Source organism: Lissotriton helveticus, chromosome 4_1, assembly GCF_964261635.1.
Source record: "Lissotriton helveticus chromosome 4_1, aLisHel1.1, whole genome shotgun sequence".
NCBI classification, from domain to species: Eukaryota; Metazoa; Chordata; class Amphibia; order Caudata; family Salamandridae; genus Lissotriton; species Lissotriton helveticus.
In genome coordinates, this window is record NC_136063.1 from 1,864,118,977 (window position 1) to 1,864,137,151 (window position 18,175).

Sequence of the window (18,175 nt, forward strand, 5' to 3'; positions counted from 1 at the left end):
ATGTGCGTGTGTGTGACTGAGGCGTTGGCCCAACTGGTCGAAGGACCGAGAATGCGAGAAAGTGCGACAACATGGTACCCCCTTTTTTTCTTTCCTTTTTCTCGAGGCACGTCCCCTCTACCCTGTCTAATGCTCAAACTGCATGATTACAAGATTCTAACGCAGACTCGTGAATGCCCTTTACTGTGTAATGCACTAAATAGCCTTTCTTGAATACACTGCCACCCTCTCTGTTGCACGTGTACTATTTAGCCTGCCGTTGCACTCTCTCTCTCTCTCTCTCTCTCTCTCTCTCTCTCTCTCTCTCTCTCTCTCTCTCTCTCTCTCTCTCTCTCTCTCTCACTCTCTCTCTCTCTCTCTCTCTATTTTTGCACTACCACTCTTCCGAGTGGTTAGCCCCGAAATTGGCAGATTGCCACCCCTAGCACCCCACCTAATTGGCTTCAAATACCGTCAGTATTTGCACAAAAACTTGTCTCTAATACAATCACCCTGAGGCCGCGTCGTTACCTCTCCTTTTCCGCTAGAAGTCAATGAACCCAGGTTGGGCCGTAAGGGAAAGGACAGGTAAGACGACAGAGGTTCCCTAATCTGACCCGAAATAAGGGAACTACATGTCAAACGGCTCCTATAGTATAAAACAAGGACCTCAGAATGCGCGACCCTCCCCTCCCCGAATTGTCGCAATACCCAAACCGGAAAAGTGACCACCCCCGTTACCTCCCCTGTCTATGTCCCTGGTTGTTTCCCATAAAACCCCTGTCCTTCCTAGTTAAGTAACCGGGCTGTAAAAGGTTACGTAGGACCCAGAATGATGTTTTACAAGGTTAACAGACTAGACCAAGGTAAAGAAATCATCAAAATGAACCCCGCAGTAGTTGAAAAACAGGATGCACCGATAGAAAGGAAATGTTTAGCCATGTTCGTCTCTCAGCAAAATACCTGTGTAGTACCATGTTGACGACTCACTGTACCCTTTTGTAAATGTGAAACTCTAGAGAACGGCATATCTTTGCCAGATTTGTCTCCCGAAGGTGGGTTACCATCAGATGAACTGTCATGCCTGTAATAAATAATTATGAAGGAAAGTCATAATAAATCCAACAGGTCCGTCACCGGTCATTCATATGCCAGTTGTGAACATTAAATATAACGGACATTTTCATTTCTTTGCCTAGAGCTGGGAGAGAAATAGACTTTTTGATTATCTCCATCTGCAAATTTTCTAAAGACTGTCTTTTCAAACTTGTTTAAGGGTACTGCTGTTGGAGGAGAGAAGGACCGGATGTGGGAGCACGAGGCCTGACTGCAGACTAAGGAACACCTGCGACATTAGCCAAGGCGAGACCACGACTGAAAAGAGCTGCAGGACGAGGCACTGTTTTCGACAGCATGAAAAGAAAGGGTCGACCTGATGCCCCTGCTCGACGTCCAGTGCCTGACGACAAGTCCCCGCTCTCTGAATTCCGTCACACGCCCGCCTATTTGAAGTCTCTCGTTCCCCTAGTTTGTTCCCAATTTGGCCTTGCTCCATCCCCCTTTTTCCTCTGACCTACCCTATGGACTGTTTTGAACGCTCTTCTTCCATCGGAACTTTCTGACAATCACCTCAAAGGACACAGGGCGAAAAGGACCTTTCCGACCAGAAACGCGAGGAAAGGGTCGTGCCCTGCAACGCAGAACTTAGAACAGAGCTGGACTTGTAGCTCCACCGCCGGTGCTCAACAGCGCCAACGAAAGACCACAAAGAACAATGAGAACTCATAAAACTTCGAACATTTGACATCCTCAACCACCGTTTTGCTACGCCTCATTTCTCTCCCAGCCGCCATTGTATTGATCCTGCTCCAATCCGAATCTGAAATATGTATTAACCTGCCAGTTCACGTTATGATATGTACTTGCTGCTCGCCGTTTTTGTATTTCATTCCTATGACTTTCCTGCTGAACAAATTTATCAAAGTTTATCAAATAGGTGCACCTCCTAAAAACTAGAAGCCTCAAAATGTATTGTTTACAACTCTTTTTCATCTAGGGTTCCTACCGTTTTCTTTCTCATGCTCACCACAGTAGAACCGAATAGAAAATGAACCAGCAAGATGTCTTGAATATGTTAAAGGGAGGACTGTGGAAAATTAGTGCGTTTTGGTGAACATTATCTGCGCCATCTTGCCTCTTCCCCTGATGCCACACTTTTGTCGTGCGCGCCCGCCATTTTAAGATGCCCCGATCAGAACAAACCCTTTTGCATGCCGCTGGCCCCTGACATAGCCCTTTGCCTTCACTAAGCCTGCACGCTGACCACCCCCTGCTTGCACCTGCCTTGAGTCATAAACCCCTCTTCGGCGCTGCTCTGCCCCAGGCCCTCATCCTGTTCCCAGCGCGACACCTCCCTGCTTTCCTTTCATGATCTCCGGCCCTTAGATGCAAACCCTGCTTTCCTTTCATGATCTCCGGCCCTTAGATGCAAACCCCCCCTTTTTCCCCGTGTGCCCGTTTTGTCCTCCCCGTTCCCAAGCCGACACCCAGCTCTGCCGATACCATCCTTGCCCCTCCCCGTACAATAGAAAGCTTCCCCCATCAAAGAATCCCCGGGTTGATCAAAGCCCCCACCCCATGAGATCCGACCAAACTCCCCACATTCCGTGAATCGGCGGATTATCCAGCTGCGCGATGCTCATCACCTGTTGTGACTAGGGTGGGGACTTCAACTGTAAATGTGTGTGGGAACGGGCCCAAAGGGGAGTTCCGAGAATGTCTTTTCCGTACATCAAAGCTTTAAACATGTATGTGTAATCTACAATAAAGTCATAAATGTGGGTATAAGAGGCCAGGCCTCAGAAATACAGTTAGAGCACCTCAGAACGATACCTTCTGTCCGTTTCGTTGTGTTCTCCTCCGGAGAGAATAAAAAAAACCTTGTTTCCTGCTTTCCAGTCTCCAGCGCCTGCCTCTTCATTGATTTAAATAACTAGAGGGTCACAGAGGCAATACCGCCGGGCAAATATCGATTGTCCCCGACCCGATTGAACTTTTTACACGGGAACTACCCATAAAAGACAAAAAAAGGCTTAGCACGGGGGAAAAGGCCTAGCAGCGTAAGGCTTAACTACATGTTTCAATCCAACATTAGCTTTATGTCCTTTATTCTTCACAAATTACATTTATAGCCTAATATAAAATGAAACATGAACCCTTTCTGTGTCCATGATGGAATTGTTCCTCGTGAGCACCAGTGCTCCTATGCTTATGACAGAACCATTCAGTCATGCGCACAAGCAGCACTGAATCCCTCTGCTGCAAACAGCAGAGGGATTTCTTTTTTTTTTGCCTCGGGAGGTGGGTAAGAGCTTCCGCAACCTCCCAAGGCATTTTGTTTTCCTCAATGTAATGACGATCGCACACATACCGGGCAGATTTCATTACATTGAAATTTAAACTGAAACTTCAGCTTCACTGTTGTGGTGCTTGTGGGGATATTGCAGCCCCTGAGCACTGAACCACACGGGAGAGGTGGGAAACATCCTTTACAACAAAACTTTTACAACGCACTACCATTACGACGCAACTTTTACAACGCAAACCATTACAACGCATAGCGCTGGGGGGCACTCTAGGATAGGGAATGTATTTAATATACTATCCAACACCTTCCCTACTATCCACGGGGAATGGAGTTGGAATAGTAAATTAAATAAATCACTATCCAGCGCCTAAAAGCACTATGCGTTGTAATGGTATGCGATGTAAAAACCGCGTTGTAAAGGCATGCGATGTAAAAGTATGCGTTGTAACGTCATACATCCGGGAGAGGTATCAGTGGAAAGGGGAGAATATCCTTTCCAATGGTATGCCTCCCTAGTGGATCCCTGCTTGGGGATCACCCCAGGAGGGGGATCCCCAAGCAAGAATCCACCCATTAGCCACCGGTGAGGGGGAGCAGCTCCTAGGGCAGGGGTCTTTGCTCACCCCATTACTAATAGGCATATTCAGTCTTTCTCCCCTCCCTGGGGTGCAGACAAAAACTGTCTCACTTTATCACAAATATCGCTGCTGAAATCTCTAAAGATTTGAAGATGAGAAGTAAGAAGAATAGAGATCATTGCCCTAGATGGTTTAAACAGCAGTGCTCCAGAGTAAATAGGGATTTAAAGGAAGTATTAAAAGTAAGACCGAGGGATAGAGAGAGAATTTGCACTCTCTGAAAAAGTTATAAACAAGCCTTAAATTTGAGAAAAATAGAAATCCGGGAGACTGCCTGGGAAAGACTGATACAAGAGGCTGAGACTAAGGATTCTATCTTATTTTGGAAAACAATAGATCAACCATAATTTAAATATAATTCATTCGCTAAGGTAGAAACACTAGTGACCCCTGAGGAATGGTTGACAAATTTTGAAAATATTTTTAACCCTACAAAAGAAAATACTGAGATGGATGAAAATAGTAATTTTATGTTATTGAACATGGCTAAGAAAGTACTTTTTAACATAGAGGAGAGTAAAGTTGCCCTAAAGTAAAGTGCAAGTGGCAAGGCCGCAGGACCAGACAGGGTTACTAAAGACGTTTTTAAGTCTAGTATTGACTTTTGGACCCATATCTTAGCTAGTCTTTTTAATGCTATCATTGGAGGAGTGCTACCCACAACTTGGGTGGAAAGCACAATTGTCCCAATATTCAAGAAAGGCGATAGAGGAAATGCAAAATGCTACTGCCCAATATCCCTTCTTGACTCTACATCTAAATTGATGGGCAGTGTTATGTTAGATAGATTGGAATGCTGGGCAAATGAGAATAACATCTTAACCGAAGCCCAGTTCGGATTTAGAAGGGGTATTGGAACGGTTGAGCAATACGTTAACCTCGAGTTGCTAATAGGGAAGTACACTATTGCCAAGGAAGGACAACTCCACCTTTATTTCGTTGACCTTACCAGTGCATTCGATTTAGTCAATCATGCAAAGCTATGGCAAACACTGGAAGAGATGGGGGCCCCACACAATATAATTGTCTATTTATCACAAATATATGCTCACTTAATTTCAAGGATACATTATTGCCCAAAAGGGGAATGCACCCCTCATTTTAAAGTCACCCGCGGGATTAGACAAGGCTGTGTCCTTGCACCCCTTTTATTTTTGCTATATATTAATAATGTTGATTTTTTATTGCAGAATTTAAAAGCTGATGCCCCCATTGTTGGTAAACGTGTATCTCCAATACTTTTATATGCATACGATGCGGTCCTAATATATAGGACTTACAATGGCCTTCAATGCTTGATAAATAACTTCACACACTTCATGAATGGACAGTATTTAAAATTAAACTGAGTAAAATTCTAGTCATGACCTGTGGGAAAAGTAAAGCCAAGAGCAGAAATCACCATGTGGAAGAGGTACATATTGACAACATTGTTCCCATATGTGGGACTATTTTTTAATGGGAATGGTTCCTGGAGTACACACATTGATCTATGTAAGCTAAAGTTTATACGATCAAGAGAGGCCATCTTTAGATTTTCTAATAAAATAGGTAATAAGCCTGTAAGAGAAATCCTTACGTTATACAGAAGTAAGTGTGTTACAGGTGCGTGCTATGGAGGAACATTATGGGGAAGGGAAATATTTTGTTATTACAAACCCTCGAAATGAGTAAGGAGGGTGCAAGCAGTCCCAAATACAACTGCCTCATATATTGGCCGTAAGGAGACAGGTGTATCCTATATCCGCAATTTCATTAGCATGGTTGCCCTTAAACTTTGGCATAGAATCTGGACAAAAGATGAGACACAATTTACCAAAGATATAATAATGGATTTCCTCACACTTGACCATTGCAGAAAAATACCTTGGCTACAGTATATTTATAGTCTTTTAACTGAGTGCAATGTGGCAACTGACTTTTATGATCCTAAGTCTATCCAGGCCTACAATAAAGGGGGGTTAAAAATTAGACTAATAAACTCTAGGGATTTTATAAGAGATGCTGAGTTGAGCACAAAATCAAGTGTTAGATCATATTGCGAAGGTCCACTCCCATTGGGTGCCCAGCCATACCTTGTTTTTATAAGAAATGTGCAACATCGATTTTATTTCATAAGGTTAAGGATGGGCAGCCTACACTACCAGATCGCATTCCTTAACTTGGGTAAGTGGAGTTTTAATCCTACCTAACTACCGATGTGATGGAAAATCCCCCCAGACTACATTATATTTTATACTTTTTTAAAATTTTTACCGGGATATTAGGAAATCAATTTTACGATCCTTATTTATTGATAATAGATTATATACCTATCAATCTGCATTTTATCATATTTGTAATTTGGAAAATGTAAAAACATGTAATGCAGTTATTCTTATTATCCAAATGGCAATCAAGAAAAGAAAGGATCTTTCACATCCGGAAATATTAACATATGAAATTGAATAGGTCCTTACCCCTGTTGATTAGTCTACTGTATTTTCATCACTCCAATATACTTGTTGGGTTATGGAGATAGAATTATAATAAGTAGTATTTTATGATTTAATTTGCCATGAACTGTATTTTATTCCTTAGTGTCTTTGTGAGTTTATGTATATATAAAAAGTGTTTCTTTAGGCTGAGAAATGATGGTGCACTGACCATATTTTAAATGTTTTTCTAGAAACTGTTTGTGGAGAAGCCCTTTGTATGGGAAATTCCAGTATGAAACGTTAAAATGTATCAAATAATTTTTAAATCAGTTTTATCATGGAGAATTGTTTTTGTATAGACTGCTTTTATGGTTATATATTACATACCGAATAAAGCTTGATTTGATTTGAGGACTGTCTCACTAGGGGTGTTAGTGTATATATGATTGTGTCCCTGGGTGTGTCAGTGTATCAATTAGTGCCTGCTTAGGGGTGGTAGTGTAGATATCAATGTATGCATGGGCGTGCTACTGTAAGCAACACAGTGTATCTGGGTGTCAGCGTATGCATGACTGTGTACCTGGGTGTGTCAAAGTATGGATCAGTGTGTGCCTGAGTCTCTTACAGACGGAATAAATGTGTAACTGGGCATGTCAGTGCATGTGGCTATGTTACTATAAGTATCAGTGTGGCCCTGGGTGTGTTTATTAGGGGTCTGGCACTCTGATGACTGACCAGATTCACGGGGCATGGAGGTGGCAGTCCTGCCACTGCTACACTGGCAGTCCGATTCATCCCATTACAAGTTGGGCGGTCAGAACCCCATTGCACAATCACAGCCACCAGGGAACCGCTGTCAGGGCATCAGTAATATGCTGGTAGTGCTGCTGCAACACCACAATGCATATTATAAATTTCAAGACCGCCAGCGTTTTCATGGAGGTCCTTCCTCCATGAAAAGGCTGAAGGTCCTGAACCAAAGGCATATTTGCTTAGGGATGCATGCACAACGTGTGCCCACCTGTGAGCATGCACCACAATTCCTGCATGGCATTGAGTTTATGGTCCATGCCATGCAGGAACTCTTTTTGGTGTTCCCATTAGGGTGCCTATTTTCAGAGGCAGCACTGTGGGACTGCCAAAAGCAGCCTGCCATACACAAGGAAATTTGCAATCTGGTGAGCGGTGTGACCACAAGTTTGGTGGTGCAGGGGAGGGCCACCGGCGTGACGGCCTGCTCCCACCCTGTCAAACTCGTAATCAAGCCCTTAGAGTGTAAATACTTGAGTAGATACATAAATAACTATATCAGATTCTTTTATGGTGTGTCACTGAATGTGTAAGTAACTATTGCACTATATGACTGGATGTCTTAGTATACGTGTAGGTCTCTACATGTTTATGTAGGTAGCTCTTTGAACTGCTTACCGGCTGTATTAGTGAGTCTAGGATATGTAACTGTGTATACAACCGGTTCTGTTACTGCTGGATACATAAGTGTTGTGTGGGTGTGTGTCTGAATGTGTTATTACCTCTGTCGTTGTCTGAGTTTGTTAGTGGCTCTATGCTTTTGCAAATGGGGATGTGACTTGCAGTTTGGGCGGGAGACTGGATACATAACTAGATGTATGGGTTTGTAAGTGTACATGCTCTTCACTGAAACTTTAAAGTACATGTCTTACCTTTTAGGCACATAGCACTGTGCCCTATGTCCTACCTACTGCAAAACCAACAATTGATGGTCAGAATGCAGAACAATGTCATACATTCACCCCAGTACAGAGATTTGGGCCAGAATCCAGCATCCTAGGACTGGTTTCTGGCTATCAGCCGTCTTCAGCCAGGATAGCTTGACTCCAGTGGTGTGGAGAGCATGGGACTTACGTCTGAGCATACCCATCCCACTCGGTGTGACAAATGCAAAACCAACAGTTGATGGACTTCAGCCTAAATTAGTAGTGTCCTGTTTGTACTAGAGGAAGATTTTAAGGTTTGGGAATGAGGCATTAAATGACAAGTCGGCCTAGCAGTAAAACTGTACACATAGGCTGTGCAGTAGCAGGCCTGAGACATGTATAAAGAGCAACTTATCTTGATCGATCCTTGGTTGTGGCAGTATTTGTGTACCTATCCGAATGAGTGTACGATTCTTTCTGAGCGTGTGTCAATGGATATGTAGGTAATTATTTTGCTTAATGACTAATTGGCATATAAACTATTTGCATCTCTAAATGTGTATGTAAGTAGCTGTATGAATTTTTTACCGGCTCTTTTAGTGACTCTTTGGGTATGTAACGGTATCTGCAAGTGCTACCATAGGATACGTAAGTGCTGTATGGGTGAGTGGATAAGTTTGTAAGTTTGTAAATGACTGTCATTGAGTGACTGGGTGCATGAGTGACTCTATCCTTTTCTAAATAGGTATGCAACTTGGAGTGTGGGTGGTTGACTGAATCTATAACTACATGTGGGTCTGGAAGTACACATATTACTCACTGAAACTTTAAAGTACATGTCTAACATTCTAAGCACATAGCACTCTGCCCGGTGGCCTACCTACAGTGACCTACCTTCAGTCTACCTTACGGATGACTTATACATAGTGGATTCTGAGTTTAAGGCTTGGCAAATGGGTATTAAATGCCAAGATGACCTGGCTGTAAAACTACACACACAGGCTCTGCTGTAGCAGATCCTAGACATGTTTCAACGGCCACTTGTTTGGATGGGTGACTTGTTTGTGTCAGTACTTGAGTACATATATGAGTGAGTGTATCAGTCTCTCTATGGGTATGTCACCGGATATGGAAGCAACTGTTGCACTATATGACTGTCTTTCTTAATAACTCTATGGTTCTGTAAATGTGCATATAAGTTGTTGTATGAATTGGTTACTGTGTCTTCTAATGAGGTTTGGGGTATGTAACTGTGTGCACTATTGTCTCTGTTAATGCTGGATATATAACTACTGTGTAGGTGGATGACTGAACGAATACATGTCTCTGTCACTGTGTGACTGGGTGTGTGAGTGGCTGTTTGGTTTTGTAAATAGGTATCGCAATGAGTGCATATATAGATGAGTGAATGTATAACTTTGTATGTTGGTATGTAAGTGTGTTTTTTACTCACTGAAACTTCAAATTACATGTTTTACCATTTAAACACGTACCTTTCTGCCCTATTGGATACATACAGTTTACATTAGGGGTTATTTATATGTAATGAAAGGAAAGCTTAAGACTTGGCAAGGCATAATAAATGTCACTTCAACATAGCAGTGCAAACTACAGGCACAAAATGAAAAATGATAAGTGCCACTCTCAGTATGGATTGCTTGCTGGCTGTTTTAGTGAGTGTACGGATATGTAACTGTGTCTGTATTAGAGTCTGCTTTTGGTGTCTCACTGCCTCTAGTAATGTTTGGTAGGTGTGGCAGTGCTTGTGTCAGTGTATATCTGGGTATATCACTACCAGCAATAGTTTATGTGTAACGGGGTGTAATAGTCAATGCATCTGTGTGTGCCCGGGTGCGTCAGTGTATGTACTACTTTTTTACCTCGGTGTGTAAGTGTATGCGTAAGTGTACATGGGTCTTTTTGTGGATTCGTAGGTATGTGTTTATGTGTGTTAATGTATGCATCAGTGGGGTTTATACAAGTGTATGAATCAGTGTGTGCCTGGGTGTCTTGGTGTGTGCATCAGTGTATACCTCTGTGTGTCACTGTATATGTGATGGAATGTCTGGGTGTATTATTGGATGCATTGGTGTTTGAATGGTTGTGTGAGTGTCTCAATTGGTGATTGTGTGTTGTTACTCTTTACAAATGTTTAACCCTCCTTGCATTCACCTTATATGTACTCATGCTTTTTCTAACACATTTTTCTAAACTGCACATTAATTCACATACTTGTTAAACATGCTTGTTGGTCTCTTTTTTGTTTCTTAGTATCAGTTATAATCTCTCCTCATTGTAAATGCATAAATCCAAGCACAAGAATGATGCACCACTTTCATACAAGGGAACGGTTAATGTTATGTTATGTTAGCCTGATTTATAGAGCGCACAGATGCCCCAGCAAAGGGGCGTCATGGCGCTAACAGAACAGAAAAGCAGGCAAAAGCGAGACAGGAACTAACAACACAACAACACTAGAGATCTAGAGGAAAGAGGAAAGTTTTTACAGCTTTCCGGAATGGCAACAGTCCGTCAATGGCACGGATATGGACAGGAAGGGAGTTCCATAATTTAGCAGCAAGCACTCTAAAAGAGCAGCCGCCGATCCTGGACCTCTTGAAACGCGGCACCATAGCCAAGTGGAGATCAGAGGACCTCAGAGACCGTGATGGAACATAAAAGGAGATGAGGTGCTCCAAGATCTGAGGGGAAGAGTGTTTAAGAATTTTGAACGTCAAACAAAGGGACTTAAAATGAATTCTCTGAACAACAGGGAGCCAGTGGAGCTTGTGAAAGTTTTTTTTGGCTGAACAAAATCTGGGTAAGCCAACCAGAGCCCTGGCGGCAGCGTTCTGAACGCGTTGGAGTCGAGAGAGTTCAGCCAAATTAGCTCCCAGGAGAAGAGAACTGGCATAGTCTAACTTAGACAGAATCATGGCTTGAACAATGAGCTGTCTAGTAGACGCATCAAAGAATTTAAAAGTGGATCTAAGCTGACGCAAAGTCCCGAAGCACGTGGCAGCGACCTTTTTTGTATGAGTGGAGAAGCTGAGTTTGGAATCGAACCAGACTCCTAGGTTTTTAACCTCGGTAACAGAGATAGGAGTAGGACCAAGCTCAGATGGCCACCAATTGTCGTAATAGCAACCTCTTCAACTTTGCTTTCAGGGTTACTCAGTCAGAAAACAAATCACAAAATCCCTTTCATATTTGACCTATGCTATACCACTTCTGAATGGTCAGCATAGCTAACCCTTTCTAACACTCCCCTAAATAAAGCCTAATTTGGTAGAGGTTTTGGGTGAATTTGTGGAAGCGCTGTGGCACCCATCTCAACCCCGTGTAACTTCACAGTGGATCTGTGAATCTGCACGGGAGTCTGTTAAACCATTTAACATTGTACTGCTAAAAGTTCCACCTATATTTCACATTATGAGTTAGTATTGACATAGGAAAAAACACCTCTATAATATGAAATGTGTTGCTACCACTCTACTTTTACAGTTGAAAGTACAGTCTCTTCAGAACCCTTCCCCCCACAATGATTTAGCTCAATTTCCAAAAGCAAACGCCTTGATAACGCTCTTGTTGTAGTAGGTCCAAAGTTCACAACACTTTCTGATAACAGCCCACTAGTTTCAAAGTCAACTGTAATAGGTACGGTTGACTGTTTGGAAAAATAAGCACATCCAAAATAACAGAACATATTTCTCATTTTTCAACAACCAATCACTTACTTTTTCTTCCAAATCACTACTTAATTTTAGCTACCTGCATATGTACACCATCTAATCAACTATGTCTTTTTTAAAGCAGGTAATGTCCTCAATTGTAACTGCCTTTTATTTTGAAAACTGTCTCATTCAGCTTCAGCCTTCTTCTGTGTGCTACTTGTCTACAAAGTGGTTAGAATGTGTATTGTGGGTCCTAGCTTTGTGGTTTTGGCTAGAGTATACTAAAAAGAGTGGCATTGACATGGACTTGGGTTTACCTAATGTGCACATCTCTTGGGTTGGCCAGAGAGGGTTAATGCAACATCAATTGCTACCTTTGGTTGAAAGCATTGCAGATTGCCAACATCCAGACCTCCTGATTGTGCACTGTGGTGGCAATGACCTAGGAACACGGACTGGTGTAGGACTGCAAATCCTAATGAAAGATACATTTGCACAATCAATGGCACTTTTCCCTCAAACTGCCTTGGTGTTCGCTAACATTTGCCAAAGACAGAAATGAAGTGGTCAAATGAAGTCTGTCCACAGATAGACAAAGCCGGGAAACTTGTCACTAAAACTGTTTCTGCATTCCTCAGAGACCGCAACATTGGCTCCATTGATAACAACAATGCACACTTTCACATGGAGGGTATATATAGGAATGATGGTGTTCACTTGGCAGAGAAAGGCAAAAGGGTGTTCCTTAACAACTTTAAAGAGAGCATCCAGTATTATGTGTAGTTGTTATCTACACACAATAAGCACAAAGGCTCTTCTAAGAGCCACCCATTTCTCAGGCACTGGTGCATGTCCTTTTTACATTTTTTTTACTTTGCAAATCGGTCATGAATCTGCAAACCAAATGCACACATTCAATGCACAGAAACATATACTGTATTCCCAGCTGTGTGACTAACTGTATGTACCTGACTGAATGTGACAGTGTGTAAATGGGTCTGTAAATGGATGTGTGAGTGTCTGAGTGGGTCTGTGAGGGGGTGCATAAGTATCTGTTAGTCTCTACCTGAGTCTGGAGTGGATATGTGAGTATCTCAGTGGGTCTGTGAGTGGGTGCATGCGTGAGTGTCTGTGTGAGTGGGGTGTGTGAGTACCTATGTGGGTCTGTGAGTGGGTATATAACTGTGTGAGTCTCTGAGTAAGTTGATGAAGTCTGTCAGTGGGTGTGAAAGTTTCTGAGTGAGTCTGTGAGTGGGTACATGCGTATCTGAATGGGACTGAGAGTGAGTACATGAGTCTCTGAGGGGGTCTGTGAATAGGTGCATGAGTGTCTGAGTGGGTCTGTGAGTGAGTATGTGAGTATCAGAGTGGGTTTGTGAGTGGGTGCAAGAGTCTCTGAGTGGGTCTGAGTTTTTTCAAAACAAGGCCGTAGCAAAGAACCACCTGGATTGAGACTCGTTGCCGAATAAATATTTTCTGAAGCTGAGGCATTGTTTCTGGATTCACTTACCTTGACATCTGAGAGGATTGTTTTTGTTCATTTGAAACAGGAGTAGCACCTGTTATCGAGCACCAGCCCTGATTGGTAGATGAGGGCTTTCTGCGGGACACGTGAAAAATATCTCTCTCTCTCTCTCTATATATATATATATATATATATATATATATATATATATATATATATATATATATATGCATATATATATATATATATATATATATATATTACCTACTAGCAGTCGCCAGTAGGTAGTTATAGTTAGGGCCTAGTTTCCATAGCATTTTTTAATTTGCCAATATCTTTGGCGCCGTTGGATGAATCTTTGTGAAAATTTCAAAACTAATGCCCTGCTCATGTCATCTCCTGTCTTGAAAGTTTCAAGGTGATTCAACAAGTGGGAGTTGTGAAAAAAGGGGGGTCCTCAAACGTGTTTTCTCCATGTTAATTTCCATAGGAAACTTTAGACAAAGCTACAGCCCGAACTGCTAAACGGAATTACACTAAATTTGGCAAAAAGGTAGCTCTTGGTTCAGAAAGCAACCTTTTTTTCATACAGTGTAAATCTGTTCATTAGTTTCTGAGAAATACATACATAAATTAGTATTGGTGACTGCAGTGGATCTGCGAACCCTCCCAAGCACGAGCTTAACTCCAATTCGCTGCCAACACTTCAAACCAGTAAGTGTTGGCAGCCATTTTGTGACTCGGTTCAAAAACATTAACAAATGATAACAAACAAGGAAAGGGGCAGGGTAGAAACACCTTGACTCCCTAGGTCTGCTCAGAGGGTCCCACAGGGAGCCCCAGGGCCCAAAAAGTATTCTTTTACTTTCAGCCCATAGGTGGGGAGCCGGCAGGGACCGCAGGGCATTGGGGCTCCCCCAGTGGTCCCCAACAGTGATGCCATGCCCCGGGGGATGGCATCCCCAGGGCCAAAATTGGCTCAGGGAAGGGGGGCCTCACACCCCCCCCATAAAATAAAATAAGTATTTTTTTAAAAAGAGGCCAAGCCATAGGGGATGGGGTCCCCGTGGCTAAAAGTGTCCCTTCCTCAAAATCTTTTTTTTTTTAAACACTCAAAGTACATGGGGCATGGGGACCCCGGGCCAAAAACGGCCGCAGGAGGGGGGCCATGCGGCCCCCCTCCAAAATGTTTTAATGAAAAAAGGCAAGCCAGGCCCCAGGGATGGGGTCCCCGGGGCCAAAAGTGGCCCAGGGAAGGGGGGCCACGCAGCCCCACGCATAAATAAAAAAAAGAGCCAGAAATCAGCCTGAAGAGGGGGGTCCTGCGCCCACCTTCCCATTTATTTATTTTTTAAAGGCTCAGGGCCTGGGGGATGGGGTCACCAGGGCCCAAAAAGTATTGAGGGAAGGGGGCCACACAGCCCCCTTCCAAAAACAGGACAGAAAAGAGAAGCTGCTATCTCTCCGGAGGCTCTGCACCACTATGCAAGCACACCTCCTTGCATTCTGGATTGGGGGATTAGGTCCCCTTGAATCCTAAGGCCACCAGGTACCTCCAGTAAGCACCACACAGTGGGATTGCTAAGAGGTGGTCCTAGGCAATGCCCCTTTTCACATCACTCTGCAAACGCCCCTCTTGGCCCACTGTTGGTGGGGCGATGAGGTCCTCTTGTGTCCTGAGGAACTCAGGACTAAAGTGGACTTCATCCCCCAAGCAGCAGTGTGCCAGGCGGCATGTTTGCAGAGTGTTGCAGAGTGTTGTAAGAAGGGGGCATGGCCTCTGACCACTCTCAGCAATCCAGCTTTGTGGGGCCTACTAAAGGTAACCGGAGGTATTTTACCCGACCCCACTGACACCAGCCCAAATACTAGCTGTGCTCCTGTCGATCCCAAGCCCTTGCAACCACCTCCCTAGAAGGAGCCCCACCAGACTTACCTGTAAGCCCTCCTGTGCAGTGTACTTTCAAGTGCCCCCTTCATCTTTGCGCACTAGCTTCCAAGACCCTCAGCACTCTGTAGTATAAACTTTATTCAGTTGAATGACCATTAAAGAACACACATAAAAAAATAAAAACAAAAGCACAAACAATCAATTCACAAATAGACAGGGAACCTATATAACCCAATACAGCATCATCACAATTGCCATAAAAAGTTCCAGTCAGTTAATTAAAAACATTGATAATATCTAAAAATATGAAAAACGCAGTAAAACAGGACATAAAAAAGAGAAAAAAACAAATAGATAACAAATAGCTGAGGCCTCAGGGTTCACTTTTTTGATTATATATAAAAACAGCAGTAATTTGCCTCCTGCTGGGAATGCACAGATACTGTCCGCACCTATAATGTGAGGGCTGTGCAAAAAGTAAAAGAAAGTGTCTTGTCATATTGCATAATGTAATGTAAAATTAAACTACAGTACACAATGGGAAAAGTCAACCTGTGAGGCACATCATTTTCAAGCCTTTAAAACTTTGAGGGGCATATTATCAAGGGCCTTATCTTTGCTTTTTTGGCTTCAAAATAACCCTGGGCGTAGTTCGCGGAGTAGCGCTACGCGTAACTACGCAAAGTGCACTTCGCACTACGCAAGCTACTGCGTAGTACCCTATTTGCGATGATTGCATAGTGCCGGATGATTTTCCGCACTGTGCAATCATTGAAAACGGCATCTTGCACAGGACGAGCTGTCTTTTACTGCCGCTTGAGTAGATTTTTACTCGAGCGGCAGCTTTCTCAGCGTGGACTGGTAGTATACGCGGCCACTCGCAATGAACAACCTGACCTCCCCGCGTCAAGAATCTCGCTGAAAGGTTTATATTCCACGCTCGAGATCGGCAACTTGATGTTGCTGATCGCTAACGAGGAAAAAGTCTCGCCGGGATGTCATTTTGTTTGCTCGCGGTTGCCAACTTGACGTTGAGGAGCGCGAGCAAGCAAAAAATTACTGCTGCACTCCGGGATGCTACGCTACGCGTGTTTGCACTGTGCTACGTGCAGTTCGCATAGCGCGAAGTAGCGCAAACTTCGCAAACTACGCGAGCATAGCGTAGTGCTTTGCCCAGGGTTACTTTGAAAGGCAGAAAAGCGGAGCTAATATTTTTGCTCTATTTACAAGGCGGCGCTAACATGCATTAGAGCACGTTAGCAGCCGTTCTCAAAACGCCTCACCTCGCATCGCTAATGATATGCAAAGTAGGCGTTTCTTTTCAAGACAACACGGAAAATATTGTTACCTGCACTACTCTGTATTAACAAGCCGGTACAGGACACCCATAGCGAAATAAAAAGCAGTGACAACCGCGGTTACCGCCGTAAGCTAACGTCTGCAACATTTTTGACTTAGCTATATTTATAAAGGGAGGTGGATTCTAAGGCTAAGTCCACATCTCCCTATTACCAAGAATTCCCTTATCGCTGCAGTTCTATCGCTGGATTTCCAGCGTTGTTCCCTCATTTCGCCACTATCGCCGGATTTTATATCTCCGTGAGATAAGCGTTGATAATAATGCGTTATCTCGACGATTAAATCCAGCAATAGCCGGCGTTAAACAAATCGCACTAAGCGCGCTCTGCGATATTTATCTCAGTTAGTTGATAATATGCCCCCTAATCTCTTGTACCACATTGCTTCTAAAAATGTACTTACAACAAATACTATTTTTTGTGATGTATGGCTTTTTTGGATCCTAAAGGCTTCAGGGTGACTGCCTGTGGCCATGCTACAACAGATAGGAACTAACCATTTGCTGCGTATATGATAATTCTCCCTACAAAAAAAATAAAACATGTTTCTCATCTTCAATAGCCAGATCACAAATGGGGCAGATTTTGGTTTCTTGATTAGTGGACCATTTACTTGTAATGGAGCATGCTTATGGGCCAGGAATGTATTGCTTACAGAGCCATTGTGGGTATTCATAGCATATTGGTGGTTTATATAAGCCCAATACCGGATTTTTAGCAATTTATTATCAGATTTTGAAATAGTATTGGGCTCATTCCACAGGTTCTGCATTCCGAGTTTAGAAAACCATCCAGAGACGGATTTGGCCCATGGGATTACCCTGGCTCCTTGGAGATTCGGTACCGCTACTAGTGAGTCTTTAAAAACTACAAGTTCCGACCAAAGTCGGATCCAATATGCTAAAGTTTTTAGGATAGCCAGGTCAGCAACTCTTTTTATCCCAACATCAAGGAACATGGGGGTTAATGGAGAACTGGATGGTAAACCTAATAGCCTTCTAAGGAAATTATTCTCGACAATAGTTAACGAGTGTAAAGTACCATAAAGAGCAGGTCCCTGAGAAGTTGCACTGTAAGCTTCCACAGCAGGGCAAATAGCAGGCAACTTTGTTTGATTATAAAACCTTAAGATAGCATTGGATCTATGTTCAGTAATTAATTTGGATTTCTACTATTGACTTGTCCACCTTAGATTGTTCTTGAGTCTAACCCCTAAATAATCAAAACTATGTACTCTATCAAGGGCTTTCCACCCTGGATGGATACTACGACTTCACTTTTTTCTCATTCCAAAGACCATAAATTAGTTTTGTTTATATTTAATTCTAGGCCTCTTGAATTACAAAATTTCGATTGGGGATTTAGATATGAGAAGTGAATCATCAGCAAAAAGTAAAATAGGTATCTTTTTGTTTTTCAAAATTGGAGAGTCATTTCTACAATGTTCTAAAGTGTCCACAACATAATTAGTATACAATGAAAATAGGGTAGGCGCGAAAACACAAACACAAACACAAACTCCATCAGTTTGCCGTTCGGGCCCCAGCGAACTTGTGCAAAATTATTCACATGTAGTTTATTTATTAGGTGTACTAAGTTAGCTGGGGCTCCCATATTTATCAGGGCTTGCCAGAGGGCAGGTCGTGGTAGTAGCTCAAACGCCCCTCTGAGGTCATTAAAAGCCATGTAGAGTTTTTGTTTCTGAAGTAA